Raw genomic sequence first — 18,638 nt, forward strand, 5'->3', positions numbered from 1 at the left:
TAGACTTGGATTACCATGATATTAAATGGTTTGTCTTGGAAATGAACAGAGATCATTCTGTCATTTTTGAGACTGCACCCAAGTACTGCATTTCGGACTCTTTTGTTGACTATGATGGCTACTCCATTTCTTCCAAGAGATTCTTTCCCACAATAGTAGATATCATGGTCATCTGAGTTAAATTCACCCATTCCAGTCCATTTTAGTTCACTGATTCCTAAAATGTTAACATTCACTCTTGCCATCTCCTGTTTGATCACTTCCAATTTGCCTTGATTCATAGACCTAACATTCCAGGTTCCTATGTGATACTGCTCTTTACAGAATCAGACCTTGCTTCCATCATCAATCACATCCACCACTGGGTGGTTTTTTGTTTTTTTTTGTTTGTTTGTTTGTTTTTTGCTTTGGCTCTGTCTCTTCATTCTTTCTGGAGTTATTTCTCCACTGATCTCCAGTAGCATATTGGGCACCTACTGACCTGGGGAGTTCATCTTTCAGTGTCCTAACTTTTTGCCTGTTCATATTGTTCATGGGGTTCTCAAGGCAGGAATACTGAAGTGGTTTGCCATTCCCTTCTCCAGAGGACCACATTTTGTCAGAACTCTCCACCATGACCTAGTCTTCTTGGGTGGCCCTACACAACATGGCTCATGGTTTCATTGGGTTAGACAAGGCTGTGGTCCGTGTGATTAGATTGGTTAGTTTTCTGTGATTGTGGTTTTCAGTCTGTCTGCCTTCTGATGGAGAAGGATAAGAGGCTTATGGAAGATTCCTGATGGAATAGACTAACTGAGGGGGATACTGGGTCTTTTTCTGATGGGGCTATGCTTAGTAAATCTTTAATCTAATTTTCTGTTGATGGGTGGAGCTGTGTTCCTTCCCTGCTATGTTCCCTCCCTGTTGTGTTTCCTTCATGCTCTACACTAAAAGAAGTATAGAGATGAAAAATTGAAGGCTGGTAAGAAATTTCCACAGTACCATCAGGATGCAGACTTTTTATATCCTTAACAAGAGTTTATTGTCTTCATGGTCTCAAAATGGCTGCTAAAGCACCAACAATTATAATATCCATTCCAGGCAAAAGGAAGATAGAAGGGCTCAGAGCAAGCATGTAGGTCAATTGAGAAAATCCCTTTAAAATTCCTTTTCCAGAAGCCTGTCCAGTGATTTCTGCTAACATCTCCTTGGCTACAACTATATTACAGGAGTGGTAAGAAAATGTACATATATATAGTAGGTATATTGCCAACTCAACAAAACATGATTCTCTTAGTAAGAAAGAGGAGAGAATATTAGATAAGCAACTACAAATGCCTGAAACATCATTTAAATATCTGGCATGTAATGAGTGTCTTTTACAATGCAGGATACCCGGGTTTGATCCCTGGGATGGGAAGATCCGCTGAAGAGGGGAATGGCAATTCACTCCAGTATTCTTGCCTGGAGAATTCTGTAGACAGAGGAGCCTGGTGGGCTACAGCCCATGGTGTTGCAAATAGTCGGACACAACTGAACAACTACCACTTTGACTTTAGTTTCAACAAAGTAGACACTCAAAGGGATTGAATGATATGTAGAAGACAGAATCTTTGCTTCTATGAAGTATGCTTGCTTGCTAAGTCACTTCAGCTGTGTTGATCTCTTTGCAACCCTATGGGCGGTAGCCCAGCGGGTTCTTCTATTCATGAGATTCTCCAGGCAAGAATACTGGAGTGGGTTGCCGTCCGCTCTTCCAGAGGACCTTTCTGGCTCAGGGATCCAACCTGTGTCTATTATGTCTCCTGCATTGGTTGGTGGGTTCTTTACCACTAGTGTCACCTGGGAAGCCCTCTGTGAAGTATAATAAAGCTATTTAAAAGCCTGTTGCCTCATATGTTGAATAATATAGAGATTAAAAGTTATTCAGCTTACTAAAAACTCAATCTAAATGAAAGAAAGCATGATTTTACTAAGCTATGTGAGCTATTAAATATCCTTGGCTTCCAAGTTTCTGAAGCATTGATCTATGATCATTTCACAGTCCCCAGTAACCTAAAGGCATATGTGCCTGCTTTTATGGCTAAAGGTAAAACACCCATAACTAAGGAGTTACCATACTTAAGAAAACCAAAGACTTTCCCTTCCTCCTACAGGGCCCAGTTCAGACAGCCACTGGGAATGACCCTCTGCCCAAGGTAGAGGGATGCAGAATCAAGCACCTATGTTTGGTAAGAATCCTGGATTCTCCACATTCAGTTCAGTTCAGTTCATTTCAGTCACTTAGTTGTGTTGGACTATTTGCAACCCCAGGGCCTGCAGCTTGCCAGGCTTCCCTGTCCATCACCAACTCCTGGAGCTTGCTCAAACTCATGTGCATCAAATTGGTGATACCATCCAACAATCTCATTCTCTGTCATCCCCTTCTCCTCCCACCTTCAATCTTTTCCAGCATCAGGGTCTTTTCCAGTGAGTCAGTTCTTCCCATCAGGTGGCCAAATTATTGGAGCTTCAGCTTCAGCATCAGTCCTTCCAATGAATCCTTTAGGATTGACTGGTTTGATCTCCTTGCAGTCCAAGGGACTCTCAAGAGTCTTCTCCAACACCACAGTTCAAAAGCATCAATTCTTTGGCATTCAGTTTTCTTTATAGTTGAACTCTCACATCCATACATGAAAAACCATAGCCTTGACTAGATGGACCTTTGTTGGCAAAGTAATGTCTCTGCTTTTTTAATATGCTGTCTAGATTGGTCATTGCTTTTCTTCCAAGGAGCAAGCATCTTTCAATTTCATGGCTGCAGTCACAATCTGTAGTGATTTTGGAGCCAAAAAAAATAAAGTCTCTCACTGTTTACCCATATATCTGCCATGAAGTAATGGGACCAGATGGCATGATCTTGGTTTTCTGAATGTTGAACTTTAAGCCAACTTTTTCACTCTCCTCTTTCACTTTCATCAAGAGGCTCTTTAGTCCTTCTTCACTTTCTGCCATAAGGGTGGTGTCATCTGCGTCTCTGAGGTTATTGATATTTCTCTCGGCAACTTGATTCCAGCTTGTGCTTCATCCAGCCTGGCACTTTGCATGATGTACTCTGCACATAAGTTAAATAAGCAGGGTGACAATATACAGCCTTGACATACTCCTTTCCTGATTTGGAATCAGTCTATTGTTCCATGTCCAGTTCTAACTGTTGCTTCTTGACCTGCATCCAGATTTCCCAGGAGGCAGGTCTGGTGGTCTAGTATTATCTCTTTCAGAATTTTCCATAGTTTTTTGTAATCCACACTTTGGAATAAGTCTTAAAAGTGCTCAAGGTGAGTGTCCCCCAACACAATTCCATCTCTGCAAAGTGAAGGAGGAGAAAGAGGGGCTACACAGAGAGCAGATGTGGGCTAGCCAGCAGGGACCAGAGTCAGGTGCCCAGACTTCTAGCTGGAGGCTCCCTTCTGGCCCCAGGGAAGGTCCCCTCCCCCAGAACACTACTGGGGAACTGTTCTCAGAGACACAGCATCACATATTGTGACTTGAGATTACTTTAATGTGCTTCTTTAAGGATATGTGGTTAGCTGAGTAGACGCTGGTCCGCATTTAGGTGACTGATGGAAATTAGAACCAGGGATGGTGCAGTACAAGCAAAAGGTAACAGCCACCTCAAGAACAAGACTTTCACAGTCCTATGCTTGGGATCCTATCTCCGATGTTCACCTCTGTTCTTATCACTTGTTTTCTTCAGATCATGTTTGTTCTTTTCATTCATGATAATGCCCCAGAAAGTGTTGACTTACCCACTCTTCTAAAGAATGACACATTACAGAGGAAGAATTGGTAGAGGAGAAGTATATAGAGAGAGTCATGTGATGAAGAGCACAGAGATAAGAAAGACTGAAGATCAAGTCAACACAACAATTTCCCCACTGATACATCCATGACATTGCTGTACTATTGGCATTTCAAAAGATACAAATCAAGACCTCCCTGATGATCCAGTGGCTGAAAATTTACCTTGCGATGCAGGGGGTGTGGTTTTAATCCCTGGCTGGGGAACTAAGATCCCACATGCAGTGGGGCAACTAAGCCCAGGTGCTCTAGAGCCCATACTCTGCAGCAAGAGAAGTCCGCGTGCCACAACTAGGGCAGTCCATATATGCCACAGGCAGACTCAGCACAGCCAAACTTTTAAAAAAGATATGAATTATTATTTTTAAACAGAGAATGCACATCGACTTTAAATCCTTAGATTTGCTTTATATTTTTGGCTATATCATTTCTTATCTGCCATGGAGAAACCACAACTAGAAGGGAAGAAAGGCGGAAAGGACCAGAAATAACTTCTGGAAAACTGAAACTGCATATGCTGGAATCAACTGAAAACTTTTTTGTCTCTTTGTATAAACTGACACACATCCAGATATTATAGACAGTTGCAGGGCTAAGCCTGATCTTCAGAAATATTAGTCTAGAGCAGCACCTCACAGCTCTGAACTCATGTTAGAGTTGCAGTCTGTCCCACATCACATAACCCTTACATGCCATCTTTGGCTGACTTCACCTTTCATGCAAGTTTACCCTTCAAGGAGTTTCAATCTATTTGAGAAATGCTTTTATTTTTCGAAGTTACACACAGTCTTTAGTGCAATTTTGTACATAGCAGGCATGCCATAGGTGTTCACTGATTTGTGTATCACATGCAATATAATATTAGCTGTGCATCTGTAGAATCCAAGGGATCAATAAATATTTCTGTGGTCCATCCTCCCACACTCCAAGTTCAGAACTGGATAAAAGGTTCAGACAGATGAAGGTGAAAATGTGAGCTCTATCACTGATCTGACCTGTTTTGGAAGGTGTGGCTTAAATGGTTCACCTCAATTAGCTTGTCAACACCTTCCCTTGGAATTGGGGATTGGATAGGCTTGTCCACCAGTCATGGGTGCTACTGGCCATCCACAGGTCTTCCCAGTACGACCAGTTAGCATCCTAGGGGACAGCCAGAGCACCCTTTTGAACGTGAAAAGATCAAGAGGGGCAAACCAAAGTTATGCAGCTCCTTTTCCAAATATCCCTGAGCAGATAAATTGCTCCTTCTGCCATGGAAGGAGTTAGTAAGGGGCTTAAAAACAAGGATCAGAGTCCTGTCTCTTGTGGATTGGAAACCCTTTTCTCTCTGAGAAGTATAGGACATCTTCCCATTTAAATTCCACAGATGCCTGATATTCTTTTCCTCTGGATGTTAATCTACTGTCCTGAGAGGATCATTTATATTTATTATGTGCCAAACCCAACACCCAACACATAATTCAAGATAACCCCCCTCATAAATTCTATGTATAAGATTTATATACCCCAGATGGGTGGAGGTTTTGATCTTTAGAACTGGACAGATTTTTGTAATTCATGAAATGCCCTGCAGTGCCCAGAGCTCTGTTCCTTGTGTTTCCTGTGGAGCCTCCTACGAGCCAGGAGATTATGGAGTAAAGACGGTGAAATAAATACTAAGCTTGAAGAATTTGTTGCAAAGATGTTGATAAATGTTTTTGGATGTATGTGATTTATTCCACAAGAATGCCCTTTCTGACTCATTCCAACTAAATAAGAGATATAACTTTAGGAAAGTTCTATTCTCAGACTGCTTGGAAGTAACAAAAATGTGTGGTGGTGCCACATGCAGGGGCATGATCTTAAAGGACTCTTGATTCTTAATCCTTAGTCTTGGGTGGATGGCCAGTGTAAGACACCTTAATAAAGAGACAGTGCATGATCAGAGTCCTAGATACATTAGGGATAAACATAATCATGTACTTTCACAGAGTAGTTTAGTAGGAAAGCTAGATAAGACAAGCTGATGTAGCAGACAACTCCTAAATCTCAACAAATGTTTGTTTAGTGTCCAGAGCACACAGTCCTATAAGGCTGAGATTTTGCTCCTCATTCAGGGTCCCAGATTCCTTCTATCTTGGGCTTTCACTTTCTTCTAAGTCTTCAGAATTCTCCTCATGCAGCCCAAGTATGAGAAAAGCAGGTGAGGATGGGGGTTACAATGTTGGGCTTGGTTTGGCTTCAAAAAGTCAGCCTAGATATGGCACATACATCACTTCTTCTTAGACCTCTTTGGCCAAAACTCAGTCACGTGACACACCTGTCTGCAGAGGGACTGGAAATGGAGCTTGCAGAGTGTCCAGGGAGAATAGGAGTGGTGGTGAACACAGCAGCCTTAAAACAGCCAGGACCAAGAGCAGCCAGTAAAACAAGATTATGCATTATATGGTTCGATTCATATGAAATATCCAGGACAGGTTAATATATACAGAAAGAAAGAGATTAGTGGTTGCCTAGGATTTATAGTTGGGAAGGGACTTCCCAGATAGCTCAGCAGTAAAGAACCCACCTGCCAATGCAGGAGACCCAAATTCGATCCCTGGGTCAAGAAGATCCCCTGGAGAAGGAAATGGCAACCCACTCCAGTATTCTTGCCTGGAGAATTCCATGGACAGAGGAGCCTGGTGGACCATGGGCTTGCAGAGTCAGACACGACTTAGCAACTAAACAACAACAACAATAGGGGAGTAGAGGGGTTATAACTATTAATAAAACATACAGAGTTTCTTCTTAAGGTGATGAAAATGCTTCAGACTTGACTTTGGTGATGGTTGTATGCCACGTATACGTGAATATACTAAAAAGCATCTAATTGTAAATGGATTAATCATATGGTATATGAATTAAATCTAAACAAAACCATTATTTTAAAAGAGAACAAAAAAAAAAGAGAGAGAGAGAACAGGACCAACTGGAAAAATGGGAATTCTCTGTATTACTTTTCATGTAAATATATAACTATTCTAAAATAAAAGATTATTTTTTAAAGCCAGGGCCAATTTTAAAGATAGTGAATTTTTCTTGCAGTATCTTCTCAGATTTTTCTCAGGTGAAATCTAGTGACACTGAGTATCAGAGGCCTTATGCTTCAAGTCAGAAAACTTCAACTTTGAGGTAGTTTTTCATTGTATCTGAGGCTCAGTGTCCTATTTTGTAAAATGGGAATGATTCATTGACCTCAACAATTTGTTGTATTGTTAAGATATTAAATCTGAAAGCCTGTGGCAATCTGGCATCTAGTTGGATCTTGATGAAAGCACATTAATTATTTAAGATCTTCAAAGGGAAATAAAATATTTAAAGATATTAACAACCAAAATTAAAAATTGGTTTAAGACTTAAACAATCACTTCACAAAAAGAAGATATTCAAATGCCCAGTGGTATAGATGAAATATGTCCCTGCAAAATCCATATGTTGAAATCCTCCAGTGTGATGATATTAGGAGGTGGGATCTTTGGGAGATTAATGATAAGGATGGAGCCCTCATGAATGGGATTAGTGCCCTTCATAAGAAGAGACACAAGAGCTCTCTCACCTTCTCTGTCTCTCTCTCTCTAGAAGGTGAGGATGCAGCAAGAAATGACCGTTTATAAGCCAAGGGCTGGCCTTCATCAGGTACTGTCTTCCCACCCTTCAGAACTATGAGAAATAAATATGTGTGGTTAAGTCACACAGTCTGTGGTACTGTTGTTACAGCATCCAGAAGGACTAAGACAGTCAATAAGTACATGAAAAGGGACTTAACATCATTAGTCACCAAGGAAAACCATATACCTTTACACACTCACCACAAAAACTAAAATTAAAGCTGACTCTAATAAGTGACATGGATTTGGAACAACTAAAACTCTCATACATTGCTGGTGAGCATTTAGAATTGTACAATCCCTTTGAAAACAAACTGATACTTTCTGATAAATTTAAATATTCACCTACCCTAAGAACTCCAAAAACACTTCTAGATATATACTGAGATAAACAACTGTGTATATTTGAAACAAGACTGATCCATAAATAACAACTCCATGCATAAAGGAAAAAGTGGAAACAATCCAGTTGTACATCTATTGGAAAATGGATAAACAAATTGTGGTATATCCAAAGTGAAAGTGAAAGTTACTCAGTCATGTCCGACTCTTTGTGCCCCCATGGAATTCTCCAGGCCAGAATACTGGAGTGGGTAGCCGTTTCCTCCTCCAGGGGATCTCCCCAACCCAGGGATCGAACCCAGGTCTCCCTCATTGCAGGCAGATTCTTTATCCCAGCTGAGCCACAAGGGAAGCCTGTGTGGTATATCCAAACCAGGTAATAATACCAAGCCAAAAAAAAAAAAAAGAAAAAGAAAGAAAAGCAAATTAACATATATGCATTTCAAAAAAGAATATGCTGAATGAAATGATGCATAAATGAAAGAACACAAATCACAAATGTGTGACTCCATTTATATGAAGTTTTTGAACATAAAAAACTGATCTATAGTGACAGAAAAGAGATCACTTGGATCTGGGAGTTGTTGAATAAGAATTGACTTGAAAGAAGTATGAGACAACTTTCTAGGATACTGGAAATGTTTTGTATTTTAATCAGGGTATATAAATTTATTGAAATTCATTATGCTGAACACAGAAGACATGCATTTTACTGAATATGAGACAGTACTGTTAACATGAAAAACAAGGAATTCAAGCTAATGGAAGATGAGCTGAAACAATGTTATCCTCTGCTTTGGAAATGAGAGGGCATGTGGTATTATATATATATGCCAGCTGTCTACATATATGCCTCCCACCACCTGGCTCCCCAAGTTATCAAGGTACAGAGCCCTGGAAAATTATCTCTAGGCAATGTTATCTAAAGACAGCCCTGCAAATAGCCATGCCCAGTGTGTATTCTGCAGGTCAATCTATTCCATACTCCAATAAAAACATAATAATAACCTCTAACCTAGACAAATCTTAGATCACATTTTTATTAAGTTATCTAAAGCTTGTGAAAACAGGAAATAAGACACATTAAAGACACTGTAGAAAAAATATCCTAAATAGACTAAAATGCAGATGAAGGCTATGAGAAAAAGACAGATGATGCTTTTTTTTCTAAGTTCCAAAATTATATTAGCCAAAACACAGGAGAAAAGGAAATGAGAATCCTGGGATGGAATGGCAATCAAAGGCAAAGAAAACACAGAACATTCAAAGCATTGTGCACAAGCACTGGGGAAAGAGGCTAGATCAGGTTGTGTATTAACTTACAGCTGGCAACTGGCTGAAATGGGAATTTAATGACTCAAGGCTTATGTCTTAGACATGAACAGGAACTGAATGAAGTAGGGGGCAGAATCCTGTAAAAATGCTGGAGCAGATTTTACTCCTTCACTCTCAGGTTTTAAGACTCAAACTTTGAGACAGAAACAATCAGCTACCTATTAATAAAGTCGAAAGTTTCTCCTAACAGCTATTGGGACCTTAGTGTTATCAGTTGTTCACACAATACACATGTTCAGTAGCTAGCTGTTTTAAATGTTCTCAGATTCTGAAATAGGAACAAATTACATATATGTGCAAAATGTCTTTGTGTAAAGGAAAAAGTACATGTCACAGCAACATGGATAGAAGCAAAGATTATCCTACTAAGTGAAGTAAGTCAGTTAGAGAAAGATAAATGTCACATCCTGCCACCCCTAACACCAATCTTCAACAGCTCCTCACCCCCGGGATGCTCTGATGATTGAAGTCACCCATTTGTCACTTCTTTCTCTTTTCAAACTAGATTCCATAGCCTGTTACTCTGCTCATTTTGTGTACAAATCTTCAACTGTCTGTGTGCTTAAGACCCACTCTCCTTCCTTGTCTCCTGCTCATGAGAACAAAGAGGCAAAGCCAACTCTGGTTAAACCCATCTTTGCTTATTCTTCATCTGCACCAGAGCTGCTAAGCATGGATGAACTTGGAGCATCACTGAAATTGCTTTTACTCCTACAATGATTTTCCCCTAAAGTTGCTTTCCACCTAAATTTTCTACTCTCTAGTACCTCTGAAAATATAACCATGGATTCTCTTAATATCCCAGGAATAAAATTTCTGGCTCCCTGACAATTAAATATTTTGTTATACCAAAGAGCTTGTTCTTTTTAAAGACTTTTCCTGTCACTTCAAGAACTAGCTTCCCTTGTGGCTCAGCTGGTAAAGAGAATCCACCTGCAATGTGGGAGACCTGCGTTTGATCCCTGGGTTGGGAAGATCCCCTGGGGAAGGGAAAGGCTACCCACTCCAGTATTCTGGCCTGGAGAATTCCATGGACTGTATAGTCCATGGGGTCACAAAGAGTCGGACATGACTGAGCGACTTTCACTTCACTTCAAGAACAAGCAAGGCAGTAGGCAGATACTTTCAACTCACTCTCTTAGCCAATCTTCTATCAAGTTATGATTATTAGTAAAAACTCAGAACAAACCAACTGATTTTTCATTTTAGTGAAAGAGGATGGGACAGTTAGTAGGGAGGCAGGGCTGAACCCAATAATAATAACTGGCTGGGGGCTTTGCCTCAACCTCCTGTAGCTCTTCTGATAACAGAATCAAAAAGAAATCAGTCTAATGAAAGAACAGGCAAGGGCCCAGTATCTGTTCCCATGAGAAAAGATATTATAATTTGCCCTCAGGGAAAAGAGAAAGTAACTAGGCCTCTGAAGAAAAATAGAGCAGAAAAACATATTACCAGTCATACTAAGAACATTTCTCTTTTAAATGATTGGTGCCTTGAATAAACATTAAATTTAAAAGGTCTTATGATTATACTTAGTTTCTCTGCCTCAAAATATATCTGCTAAATAGATCAAATGCATCCTTTGTTACAGGCTTAATGGAATTTTGGCACCAAAATTCTGATCTATTTTTGCTCCTTACCTTATAAAACTTCATGTCTATCAGATCCCTTAATGGACAAAGAAGGTCATTAAAGTTCCAGACATTTCTGCAGTCCAGGCCTGAAAGGTAGCAAAGCCCATTTTTCAAAATTAGGGATGGCCAGTGTCACACAAGCTGACGCCACAGATCTAACTGACCCAAGAAACTCCAGTTCTGCTGAAGGCCATTTTGAACCTGAATTTGTAATCTATGATTCAGAAGGACAGGCCGCATATGCAATGGACATTTTTAGCAGCAAAGAAAAAAATGATTTGCCATCTCCCAGGCAAAGCAGGATCAGTCTTCTGAGCAGACGAGACAGAGGCAGAGAGGCAGGTCCTGCAGCCCTGAGGTTCATGGAGCTGGGCTGTGGTCAGCTGGGTCTCTGCACAGAGAAGCCTGCCAGAATGTTCTCTAGCACCATCACCCTTCAGGTAATGGACAAGACTAGGGAGATCAGCATGACTATAGAAAAGCTACAAAACAGGTGTAAAATTAAAAAGGTCATTGAATTAAGATGACTCAGGGGTTTCAAGTGTAGTGTTACCATTTATTTCCTGGGAAGAGTCTGGAGAAGAGGGCAGAGAGTCACTATAATGTGGCTTACTCAGTTTTGGAGTTAGAGCTGTGTGCACCTCAGCTCTGCCTGTTATTAAGCCATGTGGCTTCAGGCAAGACATCTCACCCCTCTGAGCTTCAGTAAAATGAACATTGTAGGACCAGCCTTGCAAGGTTGTTCAGCAGGATCATATGCACTAACTATATCACGTGCTAAGTCAATCAATGCTCTTATGTTGATGAGCTGACTCTTTCCGAAGACTCAAATTCCAAAGGACTCCAAATTTCTCTCCACTTTTTCCTGTCCATTACCTGTAACAAGATTACCAGAGTCAGGGACTTGTATTTAGCCTGACACACAGATCAGGAGATCTTTATTAGCTTGGTTTAACTGAATCCTCAACCCTGATTAAACTCCCATTATCACTCCAAGGTGGAGAAGGGCATGTCAACCCACTCCAGTATTCTTGCCTGGAGAATCCCATGGACAGAGGAGCCTGGCAGGCCACAGTCCATAGTGTTGCAGAGAGTCAAACACATCTGAAGCAATTCAGCACGCATGCATCATTCCAAGGCACAACAAACTCTACAGACCTCAGAAAAAACAGGTTGATGTCAGAGCTTCCAAAACTAATCTAGAGTGGGAAGTTAAGACAAAGGCTGTCAGGAACAGGGAAGCAAACCAAGAGGTCCACCCTCTGGGTGTGAAATAGTATCTTATAGAGTCCCAGACACTATGGGTAAGGTTTTGTTTCATCCTAGGTGTTGATTACTGCTCTAGGAAATTCCTCAAAGCCCACTTTAATTCATTCAGACTTCCCATACCCCTCAGCAGGGCAAGGAGTTCCTAAAATTACCACAGGATTTAGGAGTGAAATTTTCGATCACTCCACTGGTCAGTCAGGAATAGATGGGACAGGTTGGAGGGAGGCATTGAGGCATTTTTTTTCCCTGTGGTTAGCAGGCACATGATACCATCACATTCATCCACTCTGATTTTATGTTTATCAGTTCATTAGTTCAGAAAGTCGAAGATGATTGCTATGGAAGTCATGGAAGAATCTAAATAAGTCACCTTATATCTCTTTATCTAGTTGTGGTCAATTGTTTTCAGCTTACATGAAAACTAAAGCCTTGACTTTTTGCAGAGCCCTAGTGGAGACATTTAAGGTTTGCATAATCCTCCATTATGCAGGTTTGGGAATCTAAGTGAAAATGACATAAGGAAAACCATCTCACAGATTCTCATCTGTCACTTTAATGGCCCAGATAGTGAGCCAGGAATCCAAGTCAGGGGGACACTGCCCTCATGGACACTCAGGCATCTCTTCACGAGACTCTCAGAGGACTCTGCCTGCAGCCCAGCCTTAGGGGCTCAGCTTACAAGCATTAGGATTCACAACAACTAGTCAGAAACCAGGGCTCCCTCTCAGCCCCAAAGAAGAGATTCACCTTGTTCTTGAATTTGAAGTGTCATTCAGCAGTGATCCTTGTTTAGGGACAAAAAGTGATCTTTAGCAAAGTTTATCCCAGTCTGCCTTCAAATAAGGAAGGAGTGCACAGAGCTAAATTTGGGCTATTAAAGTATATGAAAATACACATAAATGCCCTTTTTTTATGAGAAGTGCTGACATCAGATAGTGGTTATGGCTTCTTAAGGCCTTTACTTGTTAAAACAAAAAGTTGACAATTTTGTTATATCCACTCCCTCCATCCCCATTTCTGTTTTTTGTTTTTTTTTTTTTAATTCTTGCTGGTCCTTAACATCCAGAAATATGGAACATCTGGAAAAGAGAAAATAGCATGATGTCTGTGCTTTAAACCAGCTGTGGGATCTCAAGCAAACCACCAAGATTCTTTGGTCTTTAGTTTCTTTGTCAGGAAACTGGGGGAGAATGGGGCCAAAGGTGGGCTTGGGCATGGTTTGGGGGCACAGGGGAAGTTAAGTCTGGGGTCTCCTGTGGGTCACACAAATAATAAATAGCCATCATTAAAAGACATTTTACTGATGGAAATTAATTACATAGGTTTCAGATATTCATCATGTAAGTCTGGATCAGAAAATTTTCACAATATGCAATTTCTGGGTTTTTTTTCCCTATTCTTTCTTTTTAACAGTGGCTCTGAAAGCCCCCTATCCCCATCCCCCTTTGCTATCCTTGGTCCACTTATGTTTCTCAGATGCTGAAAGTGGAGACATTGGCACCAAAGGAGCTTGTGTGCCAAGGCACAGCCCCGTCCGTAACCTTCCTGGCTGCTCTGCTCTCTCGCCTGAGCTTCACTCAAGAGCTCGTGATTAATCAGCCCCCACAGCAGGGCTTGCAGCACTGGCCAGCTCTGTCTGCTTCAGTCAAGAGCTCATAAATCTCATGAGGTAAAGGACAGAGGGCAGCCAACAAACCCCCCTTTGAAAATGCTGGGAGTGTCAAGGCAAGATCTCTGGGAATATTTTGGACACAATCTTGGCCTCAGGTTTTTGTTCCAATCAGCTAGCTAGAGATTCATAACCTAAAATTGGCTTCTAAAAGTATGCTCAGCACATACCTCAGACTTTCGGCTCCTCAGATCCCAGAGGACGTGTTCACTGTGAAGTTTAATATCCTTTGAATCTCCAAGGCTATGGAATCTTAAGACAGAACCCAGGAAACAAGATGCAATGGGTTCAAATCTTCCCAGCCATATGACTCTCAGCCACTAATTTTATCCCTCTCAGGATCAGTTTCCTCATCACTAGCATGAGCTACAACAATGGCTTGTCATCAGGCTTCAATGAGATGATGCAAGGAAAGCATTTAGCAGTGTTAGGCATATAGAAGATACTCAAAAATGTTGTTGTTATCTAAGGATTTGTCTAATACAGCAGCTTTCAAACTTTTTGGTTTCAGAACCCTTTACACTTTTGAGAATTATGAAGGACCCCAAAGAACTTTTGCTCCTAGGATTGTATCTATTGATATCTACCTTATTTGATATTAAGACTTTTAAAAATGTCTAAAACGCAAGAATATGGAAGCCTCTATTTCATTAGCCATCAGAGCAATGACATCACACATTATCTAGATTCCAGAAAACTCCACTGCACATTCTAAGAGAAAGACAATTATAAAGGCAAATAACAGCTCAGTGTTACAGCTTTGTGTGGAGAAGGAAATGGCAACCCACTCCAGTATTCTTGCCTGGAGAATCCCAGGGTCAGAGGAGCCTGGTGGGCTACTATCTATGGGGTCGCACAGAATCAGACATGACCGAAGCAACTTAGCAGCAGCAGCAGCAGCATTATAGCATTGACCTGTACAGACCTCATGGCACACATTGAAAATCATGGCTGTTATATTCTCTTTTCAAGAAATAGTATAGTTTAACATGTTACATCTTGAGAACTATTCTGCATATTTAGACTCCATCAGGTGAAGAAACCAACACTTTTTTTTTTATAATAAGGGGTGGAAATCTGATTTTTATTTATTTATTTTGGATTGCATTGAGTCTTCATTGCAGCATGTAGGCCACAGAGCACGTGGGCTCAGTAGTTGCAGGACATGGGCTTAGTTGCCGTGAAACATGTGGAATCTTATTAATAGTTTCCCAACCAGGGATTGAACGCATATCCCCTGCATTGGAAGGCAGATTTATAACCACTGGATCACTAGGGAAGTCCCCAAAACTACTTGAATAAGTTATTCACAAATTAATATCAAGAATTCTTACTTATATTATAATCTGTGTAATTAGGTCTATAACTTTTCTCATTTCTTCCAATTCTCTTCTTAACAGAAGAATGGGGAAATGTCTAAAATAGCAATAATTGTTACTATATACTGGGAATCAATGTGCCAGGCACAGTACCAGGAGCATAAAAACAATCTACCTGTAATGCTTTACAATTACCTTACAATGTACACATTGTTACTCTAACTTTACAGTTTGTCTAAGGAAACAGAAAAGTTAAATAACTTACACAAAGTCTTATTAGTAATTGATGTACCTAGAAGTAGTCCACCAGACCTCCCCATTCCTAAGTATGCTATACAATTTATTCTGCCTCTGTCGCTACATACACACACACACACACACACACATACACACATCACAATCATTTTGTTTTCTTATTTTTTAAGATTAAATCTAATGGCAGTGGTTGATTCATGATTCTTTGCATTATTATTCTTTATAAAATAAATTCTAAAATAAAAAATGAATTTCAAAACTTACTACAAAACTACAATAATCAAGACAATATGGTACTGGCGTAATGATAGACACATAGATCAATGGAATCAAACTGAAAGTCCCAAAGTAAACCTTGATTTTCAGCAAGGATGCCAAGATGATTTAACAGGAAGCACTCAGCTTTTCAACAAATGGTGCTGGGACAAGCAGATATTTACTTCAGAAGAGAGGAGGTGGGACACTACTTCACACTATATACAAAAACTGAAATGGATCAAGGATCCAAATATGAGTTAAAATGATAAACCCCTTGGAAGAAAGCATAGAAGTAATCATTCATGACTTTGGATCAGGTAATAGTTTCTTAATAGATCATCAAAGCACAAGCGATAAAAAAAATAAATAAATTGGACTTCAAAATTAAAAACTTTTGTGGTTCAAAGGAAACCACTAAGAAAGTGAAAAAGCATCCCAAAAGATGGGAGAAAATATTTGCAAAACACACATAAAGGACTTATATCCAGAATATATTAAAAAAACTCTTACAACTCAACAATAAAAAGACAAATTACTCAGTTTTAAAATGAGTAAGAGGTTTAGATAGATATTTCTCCAAAGTAGATATATAAATAGCCAACAGGTACATGAAAAGATGTTCAACATCATTAACCATTAGGGAAATGCAAATCAAACCACAATAAGATACCCACTCAGACCCACTCAGTTCAGTTCAGTTCAGTCATACAGTGGTGTCCGACTATTTGCAACCCCATGAATCACAGCAGGCCAGGCCTCCCTGTCCATCACCAACTCCTGGAGTAGACACAAACCAATGTCCATTGAGTCAGTGATGCCATCCAACCATCTCATCCTCTGTCATCCCCTTCTCCTCCTGCCCACAATTTTTCCCAGCATCAGGGTCTTTTCAAATGAGTCAGCTATTTTCATTAGGTGGCCAAAGTATTGGAGTTTCAGCTTCAACATCAGTTGCCTGTTACTTTAGGTGTTTCTTGACTTCCTACTTTTGCATTCCAGTCCCCTATAATGAAAAGGACATCTTTTTTAGTTAGTTCCAGAAGGTCTTGTAGGTCATCATAGAACTGCTCAACTTCAGCTTCTTCAGTATTACTGGTCAGGGCATAGACTTGGATTACCGTGATATTGAATGGTTTGCCTTGGAAACGAACAGAGATCATTTTGTGGTATTTGAGATTGCATCCAAGTACTGCATTTTGGACTCTTTTGTTGACCATGATGGCTACTCCATTTCTTCTAAGGGACTTGCCCACAGTAGTAGATATAATTGTCATCTGAGTTAAATTCACCCATTCCAGTCCATCTTAGTTCGCCAATTCTTAGAATGTCTATGTTGACTCTTGCCATCTCCTGTTTGATCACTTCCAATTTGCCTTGATTCATGGACTTAACATTCCAGGTCCCTATGCAATACTGCTCTTCGCAGCATCAGACCTTGCTTCTATCACCAGTCCCATCCACAACTGGGTGTTGTTTTTGCTTTGGCTCCATCCCTTCATTCTTTCTGAAGTTATTTCTCCACTGATCTCCAGTAGCATATTGGGCACCTACCAACCTGGGGAGTTCATCTTTCAGTGTCCTATCCTTTTGCCTTTTCATACTGTTCATGGGGTTCTCAAGGCAAGAATATTGAAATGGTTTGTTGTTGCCTTCTCCAGTGGATCACATTCTGTCAGATCTACACCATGACCCGTCCATGTTGGGTGGCCCCACACGGCATGGCTTAGTTTCATTGAGTTAGACAAGGCTCTGGTCCGTGTGATCAGATTGGCTAGTTGTCTGTGATTTTGGTTTCAATCTGTCTGCCCTCTGATGCCCTCTCTTAGGGCCTACTGTCTTACTTGGGTTTCTTTTGCCTTGGATGTGGGGTATCTCTATATGGCTGCTCCAGCAAAGCGCAGCCACTGCTCCTTACCTTGGAAGTGTGGTAGCTCCCCTCAGCTGCCACCCCTGACCTTGGATGTGGTGTAGCACACCCACTACAATGGCTAAAATTTTAAAAAATAATAATAATAACAAAAGTCAGCAAAGGTGTAGAGAAAGACTCTCATATACTGCTGATAGAAACATAAAATGGTGCAGTTGCTTTGCAAAACCATCAGCAGTCATTGAGGTTTTTCTGACTCTATGCAACTCCATGGATTGTAGACTGCCAGTTCCTCTGTCCATGGGATTTTCCACACAAGGATAAATGGAGTGGGTTTTCATGCCCTCCTCCAGGGGATCTTACTGACCCAGGGATTGAACTCTCATCTTCTGTCTTAGCAAGCATTGGCAGTCAGATTCTTTACTGCTGAACCACCAGGGAAACATATATATATGATTCAGTAATAACACAGGAATGAAGTGCTTATTCATGCTACAACTTAGACAAACCTTAAAAACATTACATTAAGTGAAAGAAACTGGTCAATTGTAGACCATATATTACATAACTTTATTTATATGTCTGTAGTAGGCAAATGACCATGTATTAAAAAGCAAAAATGTCACTTTGCCAACAAAGGTCCATATAGTCAAAGCTATGGTTTTTCCAGTAGTCACATATGGATGTAAGAGTTGGACCATAAAGAAGGTTGAGCATTGAAGAGCTGATGCTTTTGAATTGTACTGGAAAAGACTCTTGAGAGTCCTTTGGACAGCAAAGATATCAAACCAGTCAATCCTAAAGGAAATCAATCCTGAACATTCATTGGAAGGACTGATGCTGAAGCTGAAGCTTCAATACTTGGGCCACCTGATGCAAAGAGAAAACTCACTGGGAAAGACCCTGATGCTGGGGAAGACTGAAAGCAAAAGGAGAAGGGAGTGGCAGAAGATGAGATGGCTAGATAGCAGCACTGACTCAATGGACATGAATCTGAGCAAGCTCTGGGAGATAGTGAAGGACAAGGAGGGCCTGGCGTGCTATAGTCCATGGGGTTGCAGAGTCAGACACAAATGAGCTACTGAGCAACAGCAACAATAGGTAAACCCATAAGGACAAAAATAGATTAGTGGTTGACAGGGAAGAAGGGAGAGGAGAATGAGGGGTGACTGCTAAAGCATACCAGGTTTCTTTTTGAGGTGACGAAATATTCTGAAATTAGATATTAGTGATGATAATATA

This window comes from Oryx dammah, unplaced genomic scaffold, assembly GCF_014754425.2.
Source record: "Oryx dammah isolate SB20612 unplaced genomic scaffold, SCBI_Odam_1.1 HiC_scaffold_1, whole genome shotgun sequence".
Lineage (NCBI taxonomy): Eukaryota > Metazoa > Chordata > Mammalia > Artiodactyla > Bovidae > Oryx > Oryx dammah.